We start from the raw sequence: 27,787 nt of genomic DNA on the forward strand, positions 1-27,787 counted from the left end.
TATATACCCAGTGTTGCACTGTCTCTAATCACATTCTTTCCAATGGGCGATATCGTTTTGTAATTTTTCTGTGCAGTAGAGGAATAAAGGAGATAAATAAATGAACAAATATTGCTTGGTATCCTCTACAGCTCATTTTAAAGGAATATTTTTAAACGAGAACAATGACAGGGGAAGGAACACAGTAGCCCGAGGCAGGAGGTACAAGTTTTCAACTCAGCTCAGCCTTCGCTATGTGACCTTGGGCAAGTCATTTTCACTTAAGAAACATGATGTTTCTTAAGATGAAGAAGCTGATGTTCGGCAGAGCCAGGGTTTGAATCCATACCTGCCTCGCAAGTGAGGCATCCTGACCTTCTAAGATTCTCGGCCACGACTGTCTCCATTTTCTTTTCTTCCCTCCTCTCCTAGCCTCGGTTGTCCTGCCTATAACCCAAGGATGATGCTTTCTTTTTTTGGTTGTTGTAAAGATTATATGAGATCTTGTGTGCCTCGAACTTAGTCAGTCATTTGGTTTATCGACATGCCTCAATCATGAAGGCTCTCATCATCCTCCTTGCTGTGGTTTATTAGGACATCTGCCCCTGCTAAGTACTACTACTATTTTCCCAATGGCAATTACCTTATGCCCTACTGACATTAATATACTTCCTACATAAATATGCTGGAGAATCCAAATTTGGCTAATTTTTATTATAAAACAGTATGATTGCTATTCTAGTTCTATATTTCTGCATAACAGGCTGCCCCAAAACTTATTTTAGAGGCTGAATTGTGTCCTCCCAAACCTCACGTGTTGAAGCCCTAACCCCTAGTAGCTCAGAATGTGATTATTTCAAGATGCGGCTTTCAAAGAGGTAATTAAGTAAAAATGGATGGGCCCCATCCTGTGTAACTGGTGTGCTTATAGGAAGGAGATTAGAACTAACACACACACACACACACACACACACACACACACACACACACACACACACACAGAAGGAAGACCGTGTGAATGCACAGGGAGAAGACAGCATCTACATGCCAAGGGGAGAGGCCTCAGAATGAAACCAACCCTTCTGACGGTTTGATCTTGAACTTCTATCCTCTAAAACTGTGAGGAAATAAATTAGTGTTGTTTAACCACTCAGTCTGTGTTATTTTATTATGGCAGCCCATGATCAAAACAGTTATAAGTATTAGCAAACTAATACATTTACTAACTTAAACAACAATAATATCTATTTTGATCATAAATCTACAATTTGAGCAGGGACAGCTGGACTCTACTTGGTTCATTCAGCTGAGGCAGCTGGAGGGAATTTTTCTGGAATCATCTAAGGCTCATTCACTCACACATCTGGTGGTTGATACTGGCAGCCAGCTGGGATTTGATAGGATCTGTTGGCATAAGACCTCCGTGTTGCCTGGGTTTTCTTACAACATGGTGCCTGGTTCCGGGGGAGGGTTCCAAGAGAGGCCAGGCAGAGGCTCCATCACATTTTCTAACCTAGCCTTGGGAGGTATAGAGTATCACTTCTGACACTTTTTATTCATCATAACCAAGTCATAGTCGTCAGCCCAGCTCAAGGGAAAGGAATTGGTCTCCACATTTTTATGGGCATCATGCCAAAGATTGTACAGCTACATTTTAAAATTCCGAGAGTTGTGCAATCAAAACTGTGTGTATGTGTGTGTGTGTGTGTGTGTGTGTGTGTGTGTGTATGATAAAATATATAAACTACATATATATTAATTTCATGTTAATTAAGTATCAACACTAATATGTGGGAAGATATAAACGAAGACTATCACAGGTATTTTTTATGGAGTCTATATACTGACTTCTATTAAATTACTTTGAAATTTCTTAATCTTAATTCTGTTATCCATTTCTTTCTAAGCAAAAGCAAGACAGTTAAAATTCTTTGTCACTCCTCTGAGACTAGGTTTTGTATGACGTCACTAATCATTTTGGCATCTGTACCTAATGTGTCTAAAGTGAGGAGGAAACAGGAGAGAGTGGGAGGTTCAAGGTATACTGGACGACATACACTTTAGCATCAGACTCTACAACTGCATTCTTTCCGAATTCTGACTTTGTCACTTACTAAGTTGTCTGACCTTTGGCAAGTTACTTAAATACCCAGAACTCTAGATTTTTCAATTATAGAGTGGGGTTACTAACACTATCTCAAGGGAGTGTGGTGAGGATTAAATAAGATATTGTTTGTAAAGCCCCGAGCTCTAAACCATGCGTGTTAATCATACTCCCCTTCGCCCTTTAAGGTAATAAACACATATCAAAATATCAGAGTTCAGTTTATTAAACTATAATGACTTCATAGAGGATGATAATCAGTTGTTCTTAAAATAACCCATTTGATCCGTGATAATCGACTTTATCCTCCGTCTTTGTATAACACCAGACTAAACATCACACCAGAAGTTCACGATAGCACTTCATTATAGAGTGAATTTTGATGTCAGACACATTTTGTCCCTTTTCTAAAGGTTTTTGTATATCAGAACAGATTGGAAGTCAGGTGTTATAACATTTCTGTCTTGTAGAAACCACTGGTTTTACTTATTATTATTTTAAGCCAGTGTTACTGGTACAAGGAACTGAGGTATTCCCTGTGTTTCTAAATGAGGATCTTTTGGAGTGAGGAAAAGCAGAACAAAATATGCTGATGGAGATTCAAATGTTAAATTTCTTTTTTTACTTGAAATTTTATCCTAAGTGTATTAATGAAGATGATTTTTGCATTTCATTTTCACTGCATTTATTTTTTGATTAATGTAGTTCCTATTTTTCAGATAAGAAGCAAGGAAAGAAATAAACCAGGTTTTCAGACTGATTGCTAATTTATGTGAATTCATGTATTCAAATTTATGATCTTTGAATCAAATATAAGTGCTCAATGCTATTTTTCAAATCTCTGACATTATTTACATAAAAGCCTTTTTGAAATATCAAACGAGATTATTTGTCATTGAGGAAATTTCAATAGTATCCTGATGTTTCCTGAAGATGTTTTGAAGGTACGTGAGAACAAAATACATTTGGAAGTTAAAACTTGCCAGTGAAAAACACTTGAGGAGAAATACTCAAATGGATTTTTCTCAGCTTTTTAGTATATTTGAAACTCTGATACAACAGTTAATCAAAAGATACGTTTTTGTGGTTAAAAATAGAAACTTTACAGTAAAGAACAGTTCATTCTATACCATATAGTCTTATGAAGTGATGTATCGGTTTTCTATCTGCTCTAACAAATTACCACAAACGTTTTGGCTTAAAGCCACACATCTATTCTCTTACAGTTCTGGAGGTCAGAAGTCCAAAATGGTCCTTACTCAGTTAAAATCAAGATGTGTTCAGTGCTGCATTCCTTCTGGAGGCTCTAGGGGACAGTCCATTTCCTGGCCCTGTCCAGCTTCTGGAGGACAGCAGCATTCCTTAGCTGGCGATGCCTTCCCCCGTCTTCAAAGTCAGCAGCATCACATCTTCAAATCCCTGACTGAACTTCCTTCTCCCACTTGCATCATTTAAGGATCCTTGTGATGACACTGCACCCACTCAGATAATCCAGAATAATCTCCCCATCTCAAGATACTTAACTGTTGCACATTTTCAAAATCTGTTTTGCTGTGTAAAATAAGGTATTAAAACATTTCAGGGATTAGGATGCAGACATCCAGGAAAAAGGGGATCCACTTCTCTGCCTACCACAAATGGTTTTAGCCACTTTATTTGTTCCAAAATATCTTAGATTTTAAATAATAATTTTAAAAAGTAAATATTAAAGAAACATTTTTTAATTTCAGTATATTTTGAATATAGAAAAACGTTGCAACCAAATTTTAGAATGGAATTTTTTTTTTTCCAAAATAGAAAACAGCCATGTGCTAAACATCTCCAGTGCTTCTGGAAACCCTTAATGGCTGGCATGCATTCAACAAAAGTTGCCGAATTGTACCTTCATGTGAGACACTAAAACAACACTTTAGAAGAAAATTCAACTATTCACTAAACAGTTACACTGTTCTTTACCATTTTTTAGAGGAGGGAGGAACACTTTGTGTTAATTTCTTTTTCTTTTTTTAATCTTTGAGGAAAGTCATACTGATGCCCACTTGTGTAAAACAATCACTAAACTATTTTTTTTTTTTTTTTTGTTCGGTACGCGGGTCTCTCACCGTTGTGGCCTCTCCCGTTACGGAGCACAGGCTCCGGACGCCCAGGCCCAGCGGCCACGGCTCACGGGCCCAGCCGCTCCGCGGCACGTGGGATCCTCCCGGACCGGGGCACGAACCTGCGCCCCCGGAATCAGCAGGCGGACTCCCAACCACTGCGCCACCAGGGAAGCCCACTAAACTATTTATTACTATTTGCCACAGAACTTTCTATAAGAAAGCCTAACACTGTCAACTTCTTTCTTATTTTAATTTGTAAAATATTGACAGTTAAAGTTAACTACAACATTGTAATTCTGTTAACACTGCCATCATTTGGGGGGGGGGGGTGGGGAGTGACTAAGAGTCAATTTCTATTATATTCAGGGAAATAATTTTTCCTAGCCTGGAGAAGCGGCCTCTCTTGACTCTGATATTCTGCTTTGGTTGCATATAGAGAGAATATATATATTCTCAACTGTGGCAGTTTTGCCCCTGAGGGGACACTTGGCAATGTCTGGAGACTTTTTTGGATGTCACAATTTGAAGGATGTGATTGGCGTCATGTGGGTAGAGGCCAGGAATGCTACTAAACATCATACAGTGCACTGAACAGCCCCGCATTACAACCTATCAATGGGGCCGAGATTGAAAGGCCTTGATGTAAAATGATCTGGAACTTGAGATGGAAGAATCTTTGTCACCATTTTACTAACGTAATGAATACAAGCATATGCAAAGGGGAATCTTCATGTATCAGCAGGCTTCTCGAACTTGCTCAGATTTCTCTCCTTCTCCAAACCGGTTCCTCGCCAGTCATCCCTAATTAGAGTAAGGCACCACCTTCTACGAAGTGTTCACAAGAAAGAAACTCAGGAGCGTCCTCGATTCTGCTACTTCTCTCACTGTCCACACTCAATCCACTAGTAATTCCCGAGTGTTCTACCTTTAGAATCTATCTCAGTGTGACCACCTCACTCCGTCTCCATTGTCTCCCTCTTCCTAAGCCACTATCATATCTTGGATGCCTGGATTCTGCACAGCTTCCTAAATGGCCTCCCAACATCCTTTCTTGCCCTTGGCGGTGCGTTGTTCCGCAGATTGTAAAGTTTGCATCGCATCATGTTATTCCATCCCATGGCCTCTCGTTGCAGATGGAAGGACATCTAAACTTCCTACCAGGGAGAACCATCCCTGCCTGACTGAGCCCCATGTAACTCTCCACTTTCACCGTCAGTGATTCTCTCTCTCCAGTCAGACTAGCATCCCCCAGGTGCCCTGAACCCACAAAGTGTTCCTGACACAGGCTTTTACACTTACTATCCTCGCCACCTGGAATGATTCCCCCGCCCTCTCCTCCAGAGCCCCCTGTATCTGGCACTTGCAGATCGTCTCCACTCAGAGACACCCTCTGACATGCCCTTATCCTACTCACATCCCATCACATTCTACAGTTTTATTTCTCCCTTAGGACTTGTCATTATCTAAAATCATCATATTTAATTTTGTGCTTATTTTAGTGTTACTTTCCTCTCCCACACGAGTTCAGGAGGGCAGAGATTTTGGTCTGAATTATTACCACTGTATGTCTATCATTTAATTATAGACTAATCTTTAGTAAGCTCTCAAAAGAGTAAGAAAGAATAAATGAGTTCATTGATAAATTGACTTCATTAGTAGCTTTGGTTTTTAACCATGCTAAGTATTCCAGAACACATCAGAATAAGGCAGAGATTTCAAATTTGGTGAGTTCCCTTCAAGTATGTATACAGATATACTTTGCATGCTGGACTCTAATTTCTAGTTTGTGTCCCAAGGTTACTCTGCAAAACTATCCCGATCTGCCATCTCCCTTCTCCTTTTTCTCTTCTTCACGTCCAACTCCACGTCTGTTTGTCCCCAAGGTAAAGATTCTTTTAGGTGATTCTTCTTATATGAATATCAGCAGAAGTTTTCACTGGACTGTTGAGATTAGATTTCATCATGATAACCACCACAGTCTTCTTAATAATCTTTAGAAAAGAACATTGTGTCTCAGTTATAAATGCAATATATCGTGAGATCAATTCAAATAACTAAGAAATGTGTAAAATTACAATCAGTAGACTCCACCAGCCTGCCTCTTCTAATGACCATTTAGCCCACGCCCTGAGGAAACAGCGTGGGTGTGTCGTGCGGGATGCTGTGTTTTTGTTCTGCTAAGTGCCTGGCACACGTGGTCTTTTAGTAAATATGTGTAGCATGAATGAGATAATGTAGAGACAGCAGTTAGCGTGGCCTCTGACACCTGGCAGGTGCCCAATAAATGATTCATGTGGCACGGGAGTGATATTTAAGCTAATCACCTGCCTCCTGCTAGTAATTGGGCCATTTGGGGAACCCACCAAAGTCAAAATTGTGGAGAAAGAGATGAGCTTCAGGAAACAGAGAACCAGTTCCTGTCCCAGAGAGGGACTCATTGGAAGAGCTGAATGGGTCTCCTGAGGAAGGCTGGTGTCAAAATTAACAGCATCTTTCCAACAAGGCTCAGGCATTTAATTAAAATGAATTTAATACCAAAGTCAGTTGCAGGACTGAAGTGCCACAGGCAAGAGTTGACCAGTAGTGGAGCCCAGCCAGTGATCAGTGTCAGCGTGGAAGTACTGCTTGCAGGGACCCCAGCAATCACACAGCAGCTTCCTGCAGCTGAAATTAGTAAGAGTTGATGCAGGAATAGATATGATAGTTTAAGTTTTTCTCTGAAAAGTACTTATTTGCACTCGTTTTGTGCATTGCTTAAAACTGAGGAGTAAAGGATTAATTATATTGTTAATTTTTAGGAGAGCCATGTTTCTGTAGAGAAATGACTGCAAACTTGATATCAGGACCTGGGGAAAAGGCTCCCTTTTATCACAAGCAACTCTTAAGCAAGTAATACTAGTTGGCTTATAGTAAATAATAAAGCTAAAGAAGATAGCATTTGAAGTTAGCTTCTTTTCCACAAGTACATCCATCAGCGTGCCGTGCCATGCCGTTCCAGGTAAAGGACACTAATCCATGATCTCTCCAGGTGAAAGACATATGATCTGGCTTTTAGAGGACATTCAATAAGTGCTTTTTGTTGCCTAAAAGTGAGAGGTTCAGAATGGGTTAATTCTTATTTATCTTAACCTCTTTCCCATCTAAAGATTTCTTTTTAATATTCTCATATTGCTGTTAGAATCTGATAGTCGTTCAAAGGTAATTGCAAAATAGTTCTTTCATTTCAATCCAACTAATGTATTTCCCATTCCTGCCTTAAAAGAAAAGGAATCCTTTCTTCTAGAATTAGCTTGGAAGGAAATGTGGGGTTTTTTTTTTTTTTCTTTTCTCTTTTTTTTTTTTTATTTTTAGGAGACTTGTTTAGTCAAAATCAGCAAACTCTTTACTCTCATACTGAATGCAAAGGTAAAGAACTCATTTCCTATTGCCCCATCTTGTTAGAGGTTCATATTCTCTGGGTGTGTTTCCCAAGTACATGAGCCCCCAAGCACTGAGGTCACACATGTCTGAACTCTAAAGATTTGTTCCTGTCCATTAGAGCTCATTTCCAAGGCTGTCTAAGTTGTTGGTAGATTTGGACATTGCTATAAACATTGTACTTATGGCGAAGGTGACATCATCCTATCCTCAACATGACAAAATGCAAGAATGTATATGTCTTTCTATAGGAAATATAACTAACACTGCATAATTTTGCTTCTATAGGCATTGGAAATATATCACATAAACTTAAGTCAAACAGCTATGGATGGAATATATTATTAGCCTTAAATTTAAGGTAAAAGTACTGATTGATAGATTTAATAACAAACAAGAAAAACAATTTATTATACTGGTACACATGGTATGGCTAGTGCCTACTTTACACCTAACCATTATATATGAAGTGGTGAACTCTATAACGAGTGAACTTTCAGAAGCTGAAACACAAAGAAAGAGGCACATAACCTAGAATATAAATTCTGATCCAGTTATTTTTGGGGCTTCCTTTATAAATCCATTGTAAAAATATTTTTTAATTACCTTTTTTCAAAAACTTAGACATTTTGTAATAAACTTTTCAAATAAGAAAATCTAATTCACATACACACAACGAGGAATGATCTTACATAATTTTCAGATGTATCCAGCTTTCAAATTACTATTGCTAATGAAGTTTACCCAAGATATTATATGATTTTTTAACTTCACAAATTAGTATATGATAGATGTAAATCCCTGAAATCTGTGTTAAGGAATCCAGTTTTTTAGTTCCTATTCCCAACAAATGTGTCCTTAATTAAATTTGTCTTTAACGGTTAGTAGCAATAAGTAGCACAAAGATAAAGATCTATTTTATTTAATCACTGAGAGTTATCATTCTGTTTCATAGAAGAGTTGTAAATGTCCGGTTTGTGAGAGTGGGTGGAGACAATACCCCTTCTGTTACTTTGTCTTCTGTGTTAGAATCCTGGTAGTTGATTGCACTGGTAGAGACAGAATGGCATGGAGGTGGTGATACTGATATGTGGTGCATTAATAAACAGAAGAGTCAGAAGGTGGAGCTGATGTCAGATAGAACATGGGAAATTTGGTTTGAGCAGCAGTAAGTTTTCAAGTTATCTAGGAGGCAGATGGAAATGTGAGAGTTATGGAAATGTGAGAGTTTATCTTTGGGAGAGTGTTGATGCTGGAAAGAGTAATTTGATATTCATCTAAAACACAGGTGGTGATTGTGGGAGCTGTGGAATGAATGAGTTTACAGGGAGAATGAGAGGTGAGTTAGAAGAGAAGAGGGGCAGGGATGCCATCCGGGGAGAAAATGCATTTAGAAGAGGAAGAGTTAGGAAAAGCAGGAGCAGTGGTCAAAGAAGAGAGAGAAGAAACATGAAAGCGGGTCCAGGGTGGAGAAGAAATAAGAGTTTCTTAAAAGTCAGAACCAGAAGAGTAGTCAAAAAGAAGCAAGAAAGACCAGAAATACATGTATCTTTCAAGCAGAGGAGGAAGGAATTTTTTTTTAACATCTTTTTGGAGTATAATTGCTTTACAATGGTGTGTTAGATTCCGCTTTATAACAAAGTGAATCAGTTATACATATACATATATTCCCATATCTCTTCCCTCTTGCGTCTCCCTCCCTCCCACCCTCCCTATCCCACCCCTCTAGGTGGTCACAAACCTCCTAGCTGATCTCCCTGTGCTATGCGGCTGCTTCCCACTAGCTATCTATTTTACGTTTGGTAGTGTATATATATCCATGCCACACTCTCACTTTGTCACAGCTTACCCTTCCCCCTCCCCATATCCTCAAATCCATTTTCTAGTAGGTCTGTATCTTTATTCCCGTCTTACACCTAGGTTCTTCACAACATTTTTTTCCCCCTTAGATTCCATATATATGTGTTAGCATACTGTATTTATTTTTCTCTTTCTGACTTACTTCACTCTCTATGACAGACTTTAGGTCCATCCACCTCACTACAAATATCTCAATTTCGTTTCTTTTATGGCTGAGTAATATTCCATTGTATATATGTGCCACATCTTCTTTATCCATTCATCTGATGATGGACACTTAGGTTGCTTTCATGTCCTGGCTGTTGTAAATAGAGCTACAATAAACATTTTGGTACATGACTCTTTTTGAATTATGGTTTTTTCAGGGTATATGCCCAGTAGTGGGATTGCTGGGTCGTATGGTAGTTCTATTTTTAGTTTTTTAAGGAACCTCCATACTGTTCTCCATAGTGGGTGTATCAATTTACATTCCCACCAGCAGTGCACAAGGGTTCCCCTTTCTCCACACCCTCTCCAGCATTTATTGTTTCTAGATTTTGTGATGATGGCCATTCTGACCTGTGTGAGATCATATCTCATTGTAGTTTTGATTTGCATTTCTCTAATGATTAATGATGTTGAGCATTCTTTCATGTGTTTGCTGGCAATATGTATATCTTCTTTGCAGAAATGTCTACTTATGTCTTCTGCCCATTTTTGGATTGGGTTGTTTGTTTTTTTGTTATTGAGCTGCATGAGCTGCTTCTACATCTTAGAGATTAATCCTTTGTCAGTTGCTTCATTTGCAAATATTTTCTCCCATTCTGAGGGTTGTCTTTTGGTCTCGTTTATGATTTCCTTTGCTGTGCAAAAGCTTTGAAGTTTCATTAGGTCCCATTTATTTATTTTTGTTTTTATTTCCATTTCTCTAGGAGGTGGGTCAAAAAGGATCTTGCTATGATTAATGTCATAGAGTGTTCTGCCTATGTTTTCCTCTAAGAGTTTTATAGTGTCTGGCCTTACATTTAGGTCCTTAATCCAATTTGAGTTTATTTTTGTGTATGGTGTTAACGAGTGTTCTAATCTCATACTTTTACATGTAGCTGTCCAGTTTTCCCAGCACCACTTATTGAAGAGGCTGTCTTTTCTCCACTGTATATTCTTGCCTCCTTTATCAAAGATAAGGTAACCATATGTGCATGGGTTTATCTTTGGGGTTTCTATCCTGTTCCATTGATGTATATTTCTGTTTTTGTGCCAGTACCATACTGTCTTGAATACTGTAGCTTTGTAGTATAGTCTGAAGTCAGGGAGCCTGATTCCTCCAGTTCCATTTTCGTTCTCAAGATTGCTTTGGGTATTTAGGGTCTTTTGTGTTTCCATACAAATTGTGAAAATTTTTGTTCTAGTTTTGTGAAAAATGCCAGTGGTAGTTTGATAGGGATTGCATTGAATCTGTAGATTGCTTTGGCTAGTAGAGTCATTTTCAGAATGTTGATTCTTCCAGTCCGAGAACATGGTATCTCCCTCCATCTATTTGTATCATCTTTACTTTCTTTCATCCTTGTCTTATAGTTTTCTGCATACAGGTCTTCTGCCTCCTTAGGTAGGTTTATTCCTATTTTATTCTTTTTGTTGCAGTGGTAAATGGGAGTGTTTTCTTAATTTCACTTTCAGATTTTTCATCATTTGTGTATAGGAATGCCAGAGATTTCTGTGCGTTAATTTTGTATCCTGCTACTTTACCAAATTCATTGATTAGCTCTAGTAGTTTTCTGGTAGCATCTTTAGGATACTCTATGTACAGTATCATGTCATCTGCAAACAGTGACAGCTTTACTTCTTCTTTTCTGATTTGGATTCCTTTTATTTATTTTTCTTCTCTGATTGCTGTGGCTAAAACTTCCAAAACTATGTTGAGTAATAGTGGTGAGAGTGGGCAACCTTGTCTTGTTCCTGATCTTGGTGGAAATGGTTTCAGTTTTTCACCATTGAGGATGATGCTGGCTGTGGGTTTGTCATATATGGCCTTTATTATTTTGAGCTAAGTACCCTCTTCGCCTACTGTGTGGAGGGTTTTTATTATAAATAGGTGTTGAATTTGGTAAGAAGCTTTCTCTGCACCTATTGAGATGATCGTATGGTTTTTCTCCTTCAATTTGTTAATATGGTTTATCACATTGATTGATTTGCATATATTGAAGAATCCTTGCATTCCTGGAATAAACCCCACTTGATCATGGTGTATGATCCTTTTAATGTGCTGTGGGATTCTGTTTGCTAGTATTTTGTTGAGGATTTTTGCATGTATGTTCATCAGTGATATTGGTCTGTAGTTTTCTTTCCTTGTGACATCTTTGTCTGGTTTTGGTATCAGGGTGATGGTGGCCTCGTAGAAGGAGTTTGGGAGTGTTCCTCCCTCTGCTATATTTTGGAAGAGTTTGAGAAGGATAGGTGTTATCTCTTCTCTGAATGTTTGATAGAATTCGCCTGTGAAGCCACCCGGTCTTGGGCTTTTGTTTGTTGGAAGATTTTTAATCACAGTCTCAATTTCAGTGCTTGTGATTGGTCTGTTTATATTTTCTATTTCTTCCTGGTTCAGTCTCGGCAGGTTGTGGATTTCTAAGAAGGTGTCCATTTCTTCCAGGTTGTCCATTTTATTGGCATAGAGTTGCTTGTAGTAATCTCTCATGATCCTTTGTATTTCTGCAGTGTCAGTTGTTACTTCTCCTTTTTCATTTCTAATTCTATTGATTTGAGTCTTCTCCCTTTTTTTCTTGATGAGGCTAGCTAATGGTTTATCAATTTTATTTATCTTCTCAAAGAAACAGCTTTTAGTGTTATTGATCTTTGCTATCATTTCCTTCACTTCTTTTCCATTTATTTCTGATCCGATCTTTATGATTTCTTTCCTTCTGCTAACTTTAGGGTTTTTTTGTTCTCTCTCTAATTGCTTCTTGAGGTGCAAGGTTAGGTTGTTTATTTGAGATGTTTCCTGTTTGTTAAGGTAGGATTCTATCGCTATGAACTTCCCTCTTAGAACTGCTTTTGCTGCATCCCATAAGTTTTGGATCGTCGTGTCTCCATTGTCATTTGTTTCTAGGTATTTTTTGATTTCCTCTTTTTTTTTTTTTTTTGCGGTACACGGGCCTCTCACTGTTGTGGCCTCTCCCGGCACAGGCTCCAGACGCGCAGGCTCAGCGGCCATGGCTCAGGGGCCCAGCTGCTCCGTGGCATGTGGGATCTTCCCGGACCGGGGCACGAACCCGTGTCCCCTGCATCGGCAGGCACACTCTCAACCACAGTGCCACCAGGGAAGCCCTTTGATTTCCTCTTTGATTTCTTCAGTGATCACTTCGTTATTAAGTAGTATATTGTTTAGCCTCCATGTATTTGTATATTTTACAGATCTTTTCCTGTAATTGATATCTAGTCTCATAGACTTGTGGTCAGAAAAGCGTTGTGGTCATACGATTTCAATGTTCTTAAATTTACCAAGGCTTGATTTGTGACGCAAGATATGATCTATCCTGGAGAATGTTCCATGAGTACTTGAGAAAAATGTGTATTCTGTTGTTTTTGGATGGAATGTCCTATAAATATCAATTACGTCCATCTTGTTTAATGTATCATTTAAAGCTTGTGTTTCCTTATTTATTTTCATTTTGGATGATCTGTCCATTGGTGCAAGTGGGCTGTTAAAGTCCTCTAGTATGATTGTGTTACTGTCGATTTCCCCTTTTATGGGTGTTAGCATTTGCCTTATGTATTGAGGTGCTCCTATGCTGGATGCATAAATATTTACAATTGTTATATCTTCTTCTTGGATCGATCCCTTGAGCGTTATGTAGTGTCCTTCTTTGTCTCTTGTAATAGGTCTTTATTTTAAAGTCTATTTTGTCTGATATGAGAATTGCTACTCCAGCTTTCTTTTGATTTTCATGGAATATCTTTTTCCATCCCCTCTCTTTCAGTCTGTGTGTGTCCCTAGGTCTGAAGTGGGTCTCTTGTAGACAGCATATTTATGGGTCTTGTTCTTGTATCCATTCAGCCAGTCTGTGACGTTTGGTGGGAGGCTTTAACCCATTTACATCAAGGTAATTATCGATATGTATGTTCCTATTCCCATTTTCTTAATTGTTTTGGGTTTGTTATTGTAGGTCTTTTCCTTCTCTTGTGTTTCTTGCTGAGAAAAGTTCCTTTAGCATCTGTTGTAAAGTTGGTTTGGTGGTGCTGAACTCTCTCAGCTTTTGCTTGTCTGTTAAGGTTTTAATTTCTCCATCAAATCTGGTTGAGATCCTTGCTGGGTAGAGTAATCCTGGTTGTAGTTTTTTCTCCTTCATCACTTTAAATATGTCCTGCCACTCCCTTCTGGCTTGCAGAGTTTCTGCTGAAAGATCAGCTGTTAACCTTATGGGGATTCCTTTGTATGTTATTTGTTGTTTTTCCCTTGCTGCTTTTAATATTTTTTCTTTGCATTTAATTTTTGATAGTTTGATTAATATGTGTCTTGGCATGTTTCTCCTTGTATTTATCCTGTATGGGACTCTCTGTGCTTCGTGGACTTGATTAACTATTTCCTTTCCCATATTAGGGAAGTTTTCAACTATAATCTCTTCAAATATCTTCTCAGTCCCTTTCTTTTTCTCTTCTTCTTCCGGGACCCCAGAACATAATTCGAATATTTGTGCATTTAATGTTGTCCCAGAGGTCTCTGAGATTGTCCTCAGTTCTTTTCATTCCTTTTTCTTTATTCTGCTCTACAGTAGTTATTTCCACTCTTTTATCTTCCAGGTCACTCTTCCGTTCTTCTGCTTCAGTTATTCTGCTATTGATCCCTTCTAGAGTATTTGTATTTTTATTTATTGTGTTGTTCATTGTTTCTTGTTTCCTCTTAGTTCTTCTAGGTCCTTTTAAATGTTTCTTGTATTTTCTCTATTCTATTTCCAAGATTTTGGATCATCTTTACTATCATAATTCTGAATTCTTTTTCAGGTAGATTGCCTATTTCCTCTTCATTGGTTAGGTCTGGTGGGTGTTTACCTTCCTCCTTCATCTGCTGTTTGTTTTTCTGTCTTTTCATTTTGCTTATCTTACTGTGTCTGGGGTCTCCTTTTTGCAGTCTGCAGGTTCATAGTTCCCGTTGTTTTTGGTGTCTGTCCCCAGTTGCTAAGGTTGGTTCAGTGGGTTGTGTAGGCTTCCCGTTGGAGGAGACTCGTGCCTGTGTTCTGGTGTATGAGGCTGGGTCTTGACTTTCTGGTGGGCAGGTCTACGTCTGGTGATGTGTTTTGGGGTGTCTGTGGCCTTATTATGATTTTAGGCAGCCTCTCTGCTAATGGGTGGGTTTGTGTTCCTGTCTTGCTAGTTGTTTGGCATAGGGTGTCCAGCACTGTAGCTTGCTGGTCGTTGAGTTAAGATGGGTCTTGGTATTGAGATGGAGATCTCTGGGAGATTTTTGCCGTTTGATATTATGTGGAGCTGGGAGGTCTCTTGTGGACCAGTGTCCTGAGGTTGGCTCTCCCACCTCAGAGGCACAGCACTGACTCCTGGCTGCAGCACCAAGAGCCTTTCATCCACACAACTCAGAATTAAAGGGGGAAAAGTAGAAAGAAAGGAAGAAAGAACGAGGATAAAATAATTAAAGTAAAAAATAATTATTAAGAAAAAAAATTTTTTAAATATAAAAAAAAAAAAAAACGGATGGACAGAACCCTAGGACCAATGGTGAAAGCAAAGCTATACAGACAAAATCTCACACAGAAGCATACACATACACACTCACAAAAAGAGGAAAAGGGGAAAAAGTAATATATCTTGCTCCCAAAGTCCACCTCCTCAATTTGGGATGATTCGTTGTCTATTCATGTATTCCACAGATGCAGGGTACATCAAGTTGATTGTGGAGCTTTAATCCGCTGCTTCTGAAGCTGCTGGGAGAGATTCCCTTTCTCTGTTCGCACAGCTCCCGGGGCTCAGCTTTGGATTTGGCCCCGCCTCTGCGTGTAGGTCGCCTCAGGGCATTTGTTTCCGGCTCAGACAGGACGGGGTTAAAGGAGCAGCTGACTCCGGGGCTCTGGCTCACTCAGGCCGGGGGGGGGGGGGGGTGGGGGGGGGTGGGGGGGGGCACGGAGTGCGGGGCGGGCCTGCGGCGGCGTGACGTCGCACCAGCCCGAGGCGCGCCGTGCGTTCTCCCGGGGGAGTTGTCCCTGGATCCCGGGACCCTGGCAGTGGCGGGCTGCACAGGCTCCCCGGAAGGGGTGTGTGGAGAGTGACCTGTGCTCGCACACAGGCTTCTTGGCGGCGGCACAGCAGCAGCCTTAGCGTCTCTGGGGTCCGCGCCATTAGCCGCAGCTCGCGCCTGTCTCTGGAACTTCTTTAAGCGGCGCTCTTAATCCCCTCTCCTCGCGCACCAGGAAATAAAGGGGCAAGGAAAAGTCTGTTGCCTCTTATTTAGGTCCAGACTTTTTCCCGGACTCCCTCCCGGCTGGCTGTCGCGCACTAGCCTCTGCAGGCTGTGTTCACGCAGCAACCACAGTCCTCTCCCTGCGCTCCGAAGCCCGAGCCTCAGCTCGCAGCCCCGCCCGCCCCGGCGGGGGAGCAGACAAGCCTCTCGGACTGCTGAGTACTGGTCGGCACCGATCCTCTGTGCGGGAATCTCTCCGCTTGGCCCTCCGCACCCCTGTGGCTGCGCTCTCCTCCGCGGCGCCGAAGCTTTCCCCCTCCGCCACCCGCAGTCTCCGCCCGCGAAGGGGCTTCCTAGTGTGTGGAAACGTTTCCTCCTTCACAGCTCCCTCCCACTGGTGCAGGTCCCGTCCCTATCCTTTAGTCTCTGTTGTTTCTTTTTTCTTTTGCCCTACGCAGGGCAAAAGACAACAACAACTCCCCTACGTGGGGAGTTTCTTGCCTTTTGGGAGGTCTGAGGTCTTCTGCCAGCGTTCAGTAGGTGTTCTGTACGAGTTGTTCCACGTGTAGATGTATTTCTGATGTATCTGTGGGGAGGAAGGTGATATCCGCGTCTTTCTCTTCCGCCATCTTCTCCGACCCCCCAGGAAGGAATTTCAGTAAGGAAGAGGTCAACAGTATAAAAATCCAAAGTTATCTAACGACAAGTTATAAATTTGTTAATTCTAAGCATAGCAAACCCACCATCATTCAGTGCTGTTTATCATTCATTGCTGTTTTCTACGTTGCGAGCCCTGGAACAGCCCTTGAATTTAATCCCAGTGGTAATGCCCGTTCCTTTTACCTACTGGGAAGGTCCAAATGGGGTGTGAATGGAGCCGGTGTGCAGTGTGCTGGTGAGCACGGCCTGCTCTCATAGTCTCTGTTTCCCTGTGGGTTTTTGTTTCTCTGCATTGTTATTGCTGAGACCCTAGAAAGCAATGTAAACATACTTATTTCTTTTATATACGTATATATATATATATATATATATATATATATATCTTTATTGGAGTATAATTGCTTTACATTGTGTTGGTTTCTGCTGCACAACCAAGTGAACATACTTATTTCTTTGGAAAAAATGGGTGTTCACGGTAAATGATGGACAAAGGATTTTATGGGCTAAAGATTAGCAGAATTTAAAGAATAGTGTCTTTGTCTTGCTTCTCAGCACGTGCTGTACAAGGCATGTTGATAACAAACATCTAAATTACATTGGAAGCTAATGAGCAAAATTTAAATGGTGTTAAGATAACCTAAGGTCAGATTTCTAAGGCAGACTTAAGATGGTAAGCTCTGTCAAATGCAGGTTAATGTTCAGCTCAACTGGCATGTCAAGCCAGTTCTCTCTGACCACCTAGAGTGAAATGCCATAAACCCCATGCATGAGGAGGGCTCGGACGGCCCCGCAGGGAGTGGCACTTCATTTCTAGTCATGTACCTCAGGGTGTGCAAACTCTTGTGAAATGACCCCTGTATCTACATCTTGTCTCTTAATGGAGGACTGTCTTTCCAGTGCTTTGAATCTCCCATACTTTCTTTCCCCTCCTACTTCCTTAAATAAAATCCAAATTCCCCAGAGAATTGTCTCAGGCTCCCAGTCTTACTGCAGCCTCATCTCCTGTCTCTCTGGTCCTCTCTGTTGAACCTGCACTTGTCAGTTTCCAAAAGTGACAGCTTTTGGCATAATAGCAGAGTAATGCATGATTGTAGCGAAACTGTAGGAAAAACAGAGCAAGGAAACCAAGCACCCAGAGATAAATGGCCAGATGTCTAGAAGGAGACTTGCTGGATCTAAGGGTAGGCAAGTTTTTACAGCCTTTACATCACCAAATAGCCCTGCAGAATGACTCTATCAATTTACGCTCTGCCAACATGGTTAATGGGCTGTAGTGTAATTGTCTGTTTATCTATCTGCTATCCTCATTAGGCTATAAGCACTTCAAGGACTTTTCAGTCTCTCAGTGCCCAGGGTCTAGCATTTAGCCTGATACAAAGTAGGCTGTCATTAGCCCACTTCCCTCTCCTTACTTCTAAATTCTCTGAAGCCCCAAACAATGGGCCAATTGATATCATAGAATATATGGATGAATGATAAGGCGTAGTAGGTATTAAAATATTCCAGAATTTCCCCCCCAAACTCAACACATCCATAAGCTCTTATATAAAGTTTAACATCTACCATGCATAATGAAGTCTTCATTAATAGGTAGCTTTAGAGAACCTTATGTTAGGTACTGTTTGTCTTGAATTAGCATCGAACACTGAAGGTGCATAAATGTAGAAGTGTATGTTTATGGATGTTTTAAATAAATTATCTTCCAAAATTCAACTACATTAGTAAAGGAAATTGCAGTAACTTCCTGCAGGGTGAAAATTTTGAGAACATGTTACTATGGCGATTATTTTAAAATGTCATGTAAGATTATAGTTTTCTTTCTGGAATAAAAAAGTCTCTAAAAATCTTCAAGGAATATACTTACTTGCATGTGAAATCTTTAGTAAAGCTATAAAATCAACATTATGATACCTTTCTTTGAAGAACCAGAGCGTTTAAAGATAAAGATCCAGGATAATTTACTTAAAACATGACTGGAACAAGTAGCATGTATATTTTGAAGAAATACATATATGCTAAGGATACAAAGACTTAATGACACACAAGCAACAATTGAGAACACATATTCTGGAATAGGAGATGGGCATAAAAAGAAGTAAGTTAAATACAGTAAAACAACCACTGTGATAGAGATCATAAACAAAATTCTGTGGGAAAAAGATGAGGAAATAGCTCACCTTAGAACTATTTCCATGTGTCAAGGTTCCTTTGAGATATTTCCGTTTCAAATTTTTTTTCTAATGATCCTAACTGGGAAGGATGCTTTTCACTACCTGAGTAATTTAGCTGCACCTCTTCTTACAAGACAAACATTTACTGAGCAGCTGCGTGCTAAGTACATAGGCACAGGCAAAAGCCTCAGGTTGACAAAGAACTTTAACATATTTTGTTACAGATCTTATGTATAACAATTCAAGTTCAGTCCATGCTTTATAACTATTTATATATATTTTGTGTGCATGGTGTGTACAATCATGAAAACATGTATTGTTTTTATTAGTTACACTGTGCTTAATAAATATCTGTTGAATGAATAAATGGGTGAACATGTAAAGAATTCATGTATTTAATTATTCATAGAGAACCAAGTTGTGTTCTTTACAAAACCATAGATCTGAGCTACAACCACTTGACATTCAATAAATATTTGGCAAAACCACAGTTGGGGCAAAATTGGAAGAAGGATAAAAATACTTAGAAGAGTCAAAATGGTTAAGAAAAGTGATTAAGGAAAAAAATATTTCTCTTAACAGTATGACTTTGAACAAGAACATTGATCTCAGCTGTGTCTCTGTATTCTCTATTTTCATTATTGGTCATCTCTTTATAATGAAGAAAATGTGCTTTTCAGTACTAATATTTCTAATGTAAGTATGCCTAGCCAACTGAGACATAACTTAGACATCAAAGCTTGCTCATTGATAAAATACAACAAATTGTCAATAGTCCCATTTAATATCCCCTAATAGCACTTACGTTGGCACTGGAATTGTAGTAGTATTGTAATACTATAAGCCTTTCTTTTAAGTAAAATAATAGCAAATGTAAATCACCATCGTTTTCTTTTAGGGACATGAAAAAATTATGACCCACTTTTGTATATTAGAGAGATGAGATTTTTGTCAGTGATTCAGCCAACAGATATATTCATAGTTCAGTTGGATTTTAGTCATGAGAAAATATAGGCAAAAAATTGTTTACTTTTTTTTAATTTATGAAAACATGTAGAAGCCTTCTGCACAGTTACTATAATTGGAATGTTATTGAAATAACCATCAGGGCATTCGCACAGAATGAATAAAATATTGATTTTAACTGAAATGAAAATCATGGCTTGGCCAAAGTTTGGGGGTTTTAAATGGGCAAAAGTGTTTACAACTATCAAGATCAACACATTTCTTTCTAACAGTTTCTCTGGCTTTCAGAATGCGGTCTTGTTTTGATCTTCAAAGAATGTTGTTAGAATAATTGGAAATCTGCTAGAATGGCAATGATCCTGTTGTGGAAAAGGCAAAAAAAAAAGGAAAAAAATTCTAGCTTCAATACTAGAAAATTATAAAGAGCTTAGAAAAGCTGTGGTGGTGTGATAGGATTGCCTGAGTTTGGTTGTTGCTAGGGAGAATCTGATGAGACGCCATCCCCAGTGGGAATTCTGTCTGTTTCCCCCACCCTAAATCTTGCAGGATGAAAGCCATTTGGAAAGTATCAAAGTATCTGACTTCGAAAAGTTTGGCTCCATTGAAGCATTGTATAGATTCTGATCCTTTCCCTGCTGTTCTGAATGATGGCTAGCAGAACCGCAGAGAAGCAGACCACCCATAAAAATGGAAAGCAGCCGTTCATTCGTTGCATGATTTCTGTGTGATTTCTAGCTTCTTTCAATATTGATGTACAGGCATGTGATGACTTTTGTAGATTAGTTTGATATTCATATACAGTCAGCCTTCCGTATCATCGGGTTACACGTCTATGGAGCAACCAATCATGGATTGAAAATATTCAGGAAAAAAATTCCAGAAAGTTCTAAAAAGCAAAACTTGAATTTGCTGCTATTTACATAGCATTTACATTGTATTAGGTATTATGGGTAATCTAGATTTGATTTAAAGTATAGTGTATCAGAGGTTATATGCAAATACTACACTATTTTGTATGAGGGACTTTGCATCCACAGATTTTTGTATCAGCGGGTATCCTAGAACCAGTCCTCCAACTATACCTAAGGGACAACTCTATTGCAATTTGGGGCATTTCTCATCCTTGATTTTTTGTTCTGTTTAAAATTTTATCTCAATACAATTTCACTGATAAAATTTAGAATATTGGAAATTTGATCCTCAAATTTCACTTTGAGGATTTCAGTTCTACTCAGTCCATTATGTAACCTGAGAAAGCAGAAATTATCTGATTAATTATAAATTATATTTTTTGATGTATGTGAAACACATGTTTTTAACTGGACTTACTATGTTAAAATTTTTTGAACTATCGGCTCACATTCTAATTACCTATTATATCTTGTGCACATTGGCATGTTATATGGTTCTCTTCTCTCTTGAATTCAAAAATATTAAGAATTTATGCTCCTAAAGTGGAAGAGTCCAAATGTAAATAAATATATATCTTTCAACACTGGATTATATGTGTAGAGAGCAGACACCACAAATAACATGTTCTGAAATTTTGCAATCATATTTTGAAACAGGAAGAGCACACGGGATACCATATATAATCTGAAATTTATTTGCCTTTAAATGCACTCATTTAACTCACTAAATATAATTACATTTTTATTTTGTAACATGACAATGAGATGAGAACCTAAAGTCAATAAGAAACATAATAATAAATGTAATTTGGCTTGAATAAATACAGTCAGCAATAATCAACATAACAGTTGGTGAGTAGGTTTGGGATTTAAGTATGTATCTCAAACGATATTCTTAACACTTATGAATCAAGTTGTTCTGAGTTAATAAGAGACTAGTGAATTGAAGGAGAGTCACTGAACACAGAGATTACACCCACTGGAATTATTCATGACTTCAAATTTGAGATGATTCTTTCTTGTGTGCTGTATGGTATCTGCATTTGAACACCTCAGTGATACTGATACTTCTTATCAGTGAAGATAGCTGCATTGACCTTAGGAGTAAAGAGATAATTGGGGGGAAATTTCAGTGATCTTTCTAATATACCTTTCACTGTCATGAAAGAGCCTCTATGAGAAGTTGGTGACCTCATGATATGATTTCTGAACCTTTAGTTTCTAAAACGATACAATCTCATTGAATTCATGAAAGATGGGATCATAAAGCCAGACATAACTTTTAGGCTTAATAATCCATTTAGGTTTCTCAGTATGTAGAACTAAGAAAACACCCCAGTTGATTTCAAAGATAGCAAGATTATCTATATAAAATTAATAATGTAATTGGCCCATTAATGAACATAGTTAGATCTAGCTACCAAGATGGTCACCCGGACATTCTGGCTGTGAGCGGTGGCTCATGGTCAGCAGTGAAACACAATTCACACGACCTCTGAAAAGTAACTGATACCAAAACAAAACCACGAACGGCTGAACAGATATCTTATGAGTCAATCCTACAAAGTCCTTTTTGTTTCTGTATTCCTTCATTTCAGTTATTTTAACTTCTGCTGAACAGGTGACCCTGACTAGGGAAGTCAACAAAGTAGTATAAGATTTTTGACAACTGTTTCCAAGTTGAGGACACTTTGCTCAGTCAACTTCCAGTCACTTACAAAGTGGAAGACAGCAACCAGTCAGCTCCATTTTATGCAGCCTGTTTTCTGTATCATGAGGCGATCATCAAAATCAAGAAAGGATCTAGGATACAGCAGTCAGTTATTTTTTTTCAAATTTAAGTAGATTATTTTCTAAGACCACTAAATGTGCTTTCTTAGGTATGCATAGCACAATGATCATCCTTGCTTCTCTCAGGTAGTATGCCTAGTGCCTTGTCCCTTAGGTGTAAGAGATTCCCTCTTGGTACTGTTTCTAGGCAGAAGGTCACTTTCGGACAGGGAGATTAAAAGCAATATTAATTCCTGCAATGTATGGAAGTCAGATTAGACTTGGAAAACACTTTGCACTTACCTGATCATGTGGCCAGAATGTGTAGACTGATAATTAGAGTATCCAACTATCCAGAAATCTCTCTGGGGCCTCATCTGAGCTATAAGACATTCTTCTATCAGTTGCTTTTGGTCATAAGTTTCTTCTTGACGGTGATAGGAACATAAAAATACACATTAATTTTTTCATGAAAGAAATACTTATACTTTCAGAACACATAGCCCCTAATTAAATTACTGCTGATGGAATAAGCATTCTGCAATAGCAGGAGAGGAATGAAATTTAATTTCCCGGTGCCATAGGAAGGGCTTGACTATTCAAAAACCGTCTCTAAATCTTAGGAACTATGCTTTCAAGGGCTAAGCTAACAGAACTGAGCAGGAAATAAGCCTGATTAGTATTTTGTAAGTAATTTTGAGCGCAAAAGATATATTTACAATAATAGCCAAGACTTATCATCTACAGTTGAACTCAACACAGGCAAAAATAAAAAAGTAAATTGAATTCATTAAAACGACATCAAATAAATTATGATGTTCATTTTCTTGTGCACTGCTTATCACTTTTTAATTTTTAAAACTTTGGTTGGATATCTCTAGATCCTAATAAGGAGAAATGGGTTAGCATTGATTTGATGACTTATGAAACATTTAGACACAAATTATTCACTTGTTGCTCTTAATTTATAACACAGTTTTCTCAAGGCTCCTCACTTTAATACAGCCTGTCAATCACTGCTATCTATAATAAGGAGGCATGGAGGCTTGTTTTTTTTTTTTTTTTCACCCATGCAATTTAAAAATATAACCTCTGGCTTTTTGCTAAAGAATTGTTTTGTGTCTTTCCACTTGGCACAGGGTAATCGGAGCAATTTTTGTGGTTGGAAACACATTGATAGTGCTCAGTAAATGTAAATCTAATAACCGTATTATTCACCAGGTTTGGAAAGGAAACAAGAGATTTATATGGGGCTACAGTTATAATTAAGGGAACAAATAGCCCTTTTTACAGAATTTCAATATAGGCTTTCCCCCCTCACTTATAACGTGTACTAGCTATCGCTAAGATTACTCTGTCTTGGGTATTCGTGGTACTTTATAATAAAGATAACTTTGTGAAAGAGAATAAAGCTTTCACTTTCTGCTGAGCACCTGTCTCGTCTTGAATTTTCAGGAGCAGCCGGTGAGAAGTCAAAGGTGTCCTTTCTTCCCAGACCCACGGGGAAAGATTTGTCATTTGATAACCGCAGTCTACTTTTCTGCTTCTTCTAGGCGTTTGTCATGGTCACATCAAGCAGCTCCTTTAAAGCGTGATCTGTACCTCTTCCCTATATCTAAGGGTGACCTGCAAAAGCTTATTTTATCAACAAACTGCACATTCTGCTATTTTGATGAAACCAGTAATTCAGTGAAATTTGTGGATGTAATCATACCATTCTGTAGAAACATTAAATTTTTAAAAATCTTAGACAGGAAAAAGAAAATAGGTGGCTTTGGCAGAGAACCTAAAGCATGTGGAAATTGAGATGATAAAGGAAAACCAGTTATCACTTCAGTGACCAAAGTGTTTCACATATGCTGGCTGACTGTCGTACGAAACTGGGCGTCTTATGATTCTACAGGCTATGTCCCAAATATTGCAATGGCTCCCGATGATTTCTGTGCCAACAGTAGATTATTGTATTGTACTGGAACTAACCTCTTCCTTTCCAAACTATCAGAATGCTTATTCAGATCTCTGCTATGATATTGTAGGTTATATTACAGTTATTTGTATACGTGTCTTATCACCACTATTACAGACTATTAAAGTAAGGAACTTGCTCATGGCTTAGTATACCTTCAGTGACTTGTTTTCTCTATATGATCAATATACATTTGTTGATGGATGGGTGACTAGTTTTGCGGATCCAAATCTGAATCAAGGACAGATACATGTAGGTTGTTATATATATATATATATATATATTTTTTTTTTAACATCTTTACTAGAGTGTAATTGCTTTACAATGGTGTGTTAGTTTCTGCTGTATAACAAAGTGAATCATCTATACGTATACCTATATCCCCATATGTCCTCCCTCTTGCGTCTCCCTCCCGCCCTCCCTATCCCACCCCTCTAGGTGGTCACAAAGCACTGAGCTGATCTCCCTGTGCTATGTGGCTGCTTCCCACTAACTATCTATTTTACGTTTGGTAGTGTATATATATCCATGCCACACTCTCACTTCGTCCCAGCTTACCCTTCCCCCTCCCCGTGTCCTCAAGTCCATTCTCTACGTCTGCGTCTTTATTCCTGTCCTGCCCCTAGGTTCTTCAGAACCATTATTTTTATTTTTTTTTAGATTCCATATATACGTGTTAGCATATGGTATTTATTTTTATCTTTCTGACTTACTTCAATCTGTATGACAGTCTCTAGGTCCATCCACCTCACTACAAATAACTCAATTTTGTTTCCTTTTATGGCTGAGTAATATTCCATAGTATATATGTGCCATATCTTCTTTATCCATTCATCTGTCAATGGACACTTAGGTTGTTTCCATGTCCTGGCTATTGTAAATAGAGCTGCAATGAACATTGTGGTACATGACTCTTTTTGAATAATGGTTTTCTCAGGGTATATGCCCAGTAGTGGGATTCCTGGATCGTATGGTAGTTCTATTTTTAGTATTTTGAGGAACCTCCATAATGTTCTCCATAGTGGCCGTATCAATTTACATTCCCACTAACAGTGCACAAGGGTTCCCTTTTCTCCACACCCTCTCCAGCATTTATTGTTTGTAGACTTTTTGATGATGGCCATTCTGACCTGTGTGAGGTGATACCTCATTGTAGTTTTCATCTGCATTTCTCTAATGATTAGTGATGTTGAGCATTCTTTCATGTGTTTGTTGGCAATCTGTATATCTTCTCTGCAGAAATGTCTATTTAGGTCTTCTGCCCATTTTTGGATTGGATTGTTTGCTTTTTTGATATTGAGCTGCCTGAGCTGTTTGTAAATTTTGGAGATTAATTGTCAGTTGCTTCATTTGCAAATATTTTCTCCTGTTCTGAGGGTTGTCTTTTCATCTTGTTTATGGTTTCCTTTGATGTGCAAAAGCTTTTAAGTTTCATTAGGTCCCATTTGTTTATTTTTGTTTTTATTTCCATTTCTCTAAGAGGTAGGTCAAAAAGGATCTTGCTGTGATTTATGTAATAGTGTGTTCTGCCTATGTTTTCCTCTGAGAGTTTTATAGTGTCTGGCTTTACATTTAGGTCTTTAATCCATTGTGAGTTTATTTTTGTGTATGGTGTTAATGAGTGTTCTAATTTCATTCTTTTACATGTAGCTGTCCAGTTTTCCCAGCACCACTTATTGAAGAGGTTGTCTTTTCTCCACTGTATACTCTTACCTCCTTTATCAAAAATAAGGTGACCATATGTGTGTGGGTTTATCGCTGGACTTTCTATCCTGTTCCATTGATCTATATTTCTGTTCTTCTGCCAGTACCATACTGTCTTAATTACTTCAGCTTTGTAGTATAGTCTGAAGTCCAGAAGCCTAATTCCTCCAGCTCTGTTTTTCTTTCTCAAGATTGCTTTGGCTATTCAGGGTCTCATGTGTCCATACAAATTGTGAAATTTTTTGTTCTAGTTCTGTGAAAAATGCCATTGGTAGTTTGATAGGGATTGCATTCAATCTGTAGATTGCTTTGGGTAGTATAGTCATTTTCACAATGTTGATTCTTCAAATCCAAGAACATAGTATATCTCTCCATCTGTTTGTATCATCTTTAATTTCTTTCATCAGGGTCTTATAGTTTACTGCATACAGGTCTTTTGTTTCCTTAGGTATTTTATTCTTTATTTATTCCTAGGTATTTTATTCTTTTTGTTGCAATGGTAAATGGGAATGTTTCCTTAATTTCTATTTCAGATTTTTCCTCATTAGTGTATAGGAATGCAAGAGATTTCTGTGCATTAATTTTGTATCCTGCTACTTTACCAAATTCATTGATTTGCTCTAGTAGTTTTCTGGTAGCATCTTTAGGATTCTCTCTATATAGTATCATGTCATCTGGAAACAGTGACAGTTTTACTTCTTTTCTGATTTGGATTCCTTTTATTTATTTTTCTTCTCTGATTGCTGTGGCTAAAACTTCCAAAACTATGTTGAATAATAGCTGTGAGAGTGGGCAACCTTGTCTTGTTCCTGATCTTAGAGGAAATGGTTTCAGTTTTTCACCATTGAGAATGATGTTTGCTGTGGGTTTGTCATATATGGCCATTATTATGTTGAGCTAAGTACCCTCTATGCCTACTGTGTGGAGGGTTTTTATCATAAATGGGTGTTGAATTTTGTCGAAAGCTTTCTCTGCATCTATTGAGATGATCATATGGTTTTTTCCTTCAATTTGTTAATATGGTATATTACATTGATTGATTTGCATATATGGAAGAGTCCTTGCATTCCTGGTATACACCCCACTTGATCCTGGTGTATGATCCTTTTAATGTGGTGTTGGATTCTGTTTACTAGTATTTTGCTGAGGATTTTTGCATCTTTGTTCATCAGTGGTATTCCCCTATAGTTTTCTTTCCTTGTGACATCTTTGTCTGGTTTTGGTATCAGGGTGATGGTGGCCTCGTAGAATGAGTTTGGGAGTGTTCCTCCCTCTGCTATATTTTGGAAGAGTTTGAGAAGGATAGGTGTTAGCTCTTCTCTAAATGTTTGATAGAATTCGCCTGTGAAGCCATCTGGTCCTGGGCTTTTGTTTATTGGAAGATTTTTAATCACAGTCTCAATTTCAGTGCTTGTGATTGGTCTGTTTATATTTGCTATTTCTTCCTAGTTCAGTCATCTTGTGCTTTTCTAAGAATTTGTCCATTTCTTCCAGGTTGTCCATTTTATTGGCATAGAATTGCTTGTAGTAATCTCTCATGATCCCTTGTATTTCTGCAGTGTTACATCTCCTTTTTCATTTCTAATTCTATTGATTTGAGTCTTCTCCCTTTTTTTCTTGATGAGTCTGGCTAATGGTTTATCAATTTTGTTTATCTTCTTAAAGAACCAGCTTTTAGCTTTGCTATCGTTTCCTTCATTTCTTTTTCATTTATTTCTGATCTGATCTTGATTTCTTTCCTTCTGCTAAGTTTGGGGTTTTTTTGTTCTTCTTTCTCTAATTGCTTGAGGTGTAAGGT

The 27,787-nt window shown here is 38.5% G+C and overlaps 1 protein-coding gene across 2 annotated transcripts in view; it reads left to right on the forward strand.

The window, feature by feature from the left end:
• GPC6 (glypican 6) overlaps positions 1–27,787 on the forward strand; it is a gene marked incomplete at its 3' end in the record, with an annotated part of 1,078,508 nt that overhangs the window by 576,285 nt on the left and 474,436 nt on the right. The window lies entirely within an intron of this gene.

Source organism: Leucopleurus acutus (assembly GCF_964270905.1).
Source record: "Leucopleurus acutus genome assembly, chromosome: 18".
In the NCBI taxonomy this organism is placed as follows: domain Eukaryota; kingdom Metazoa; phylum Chordata; class Mammalia; order Artiodactyla; family Delphinidae; genus Leucopleurus; species Leucopleurus acutus.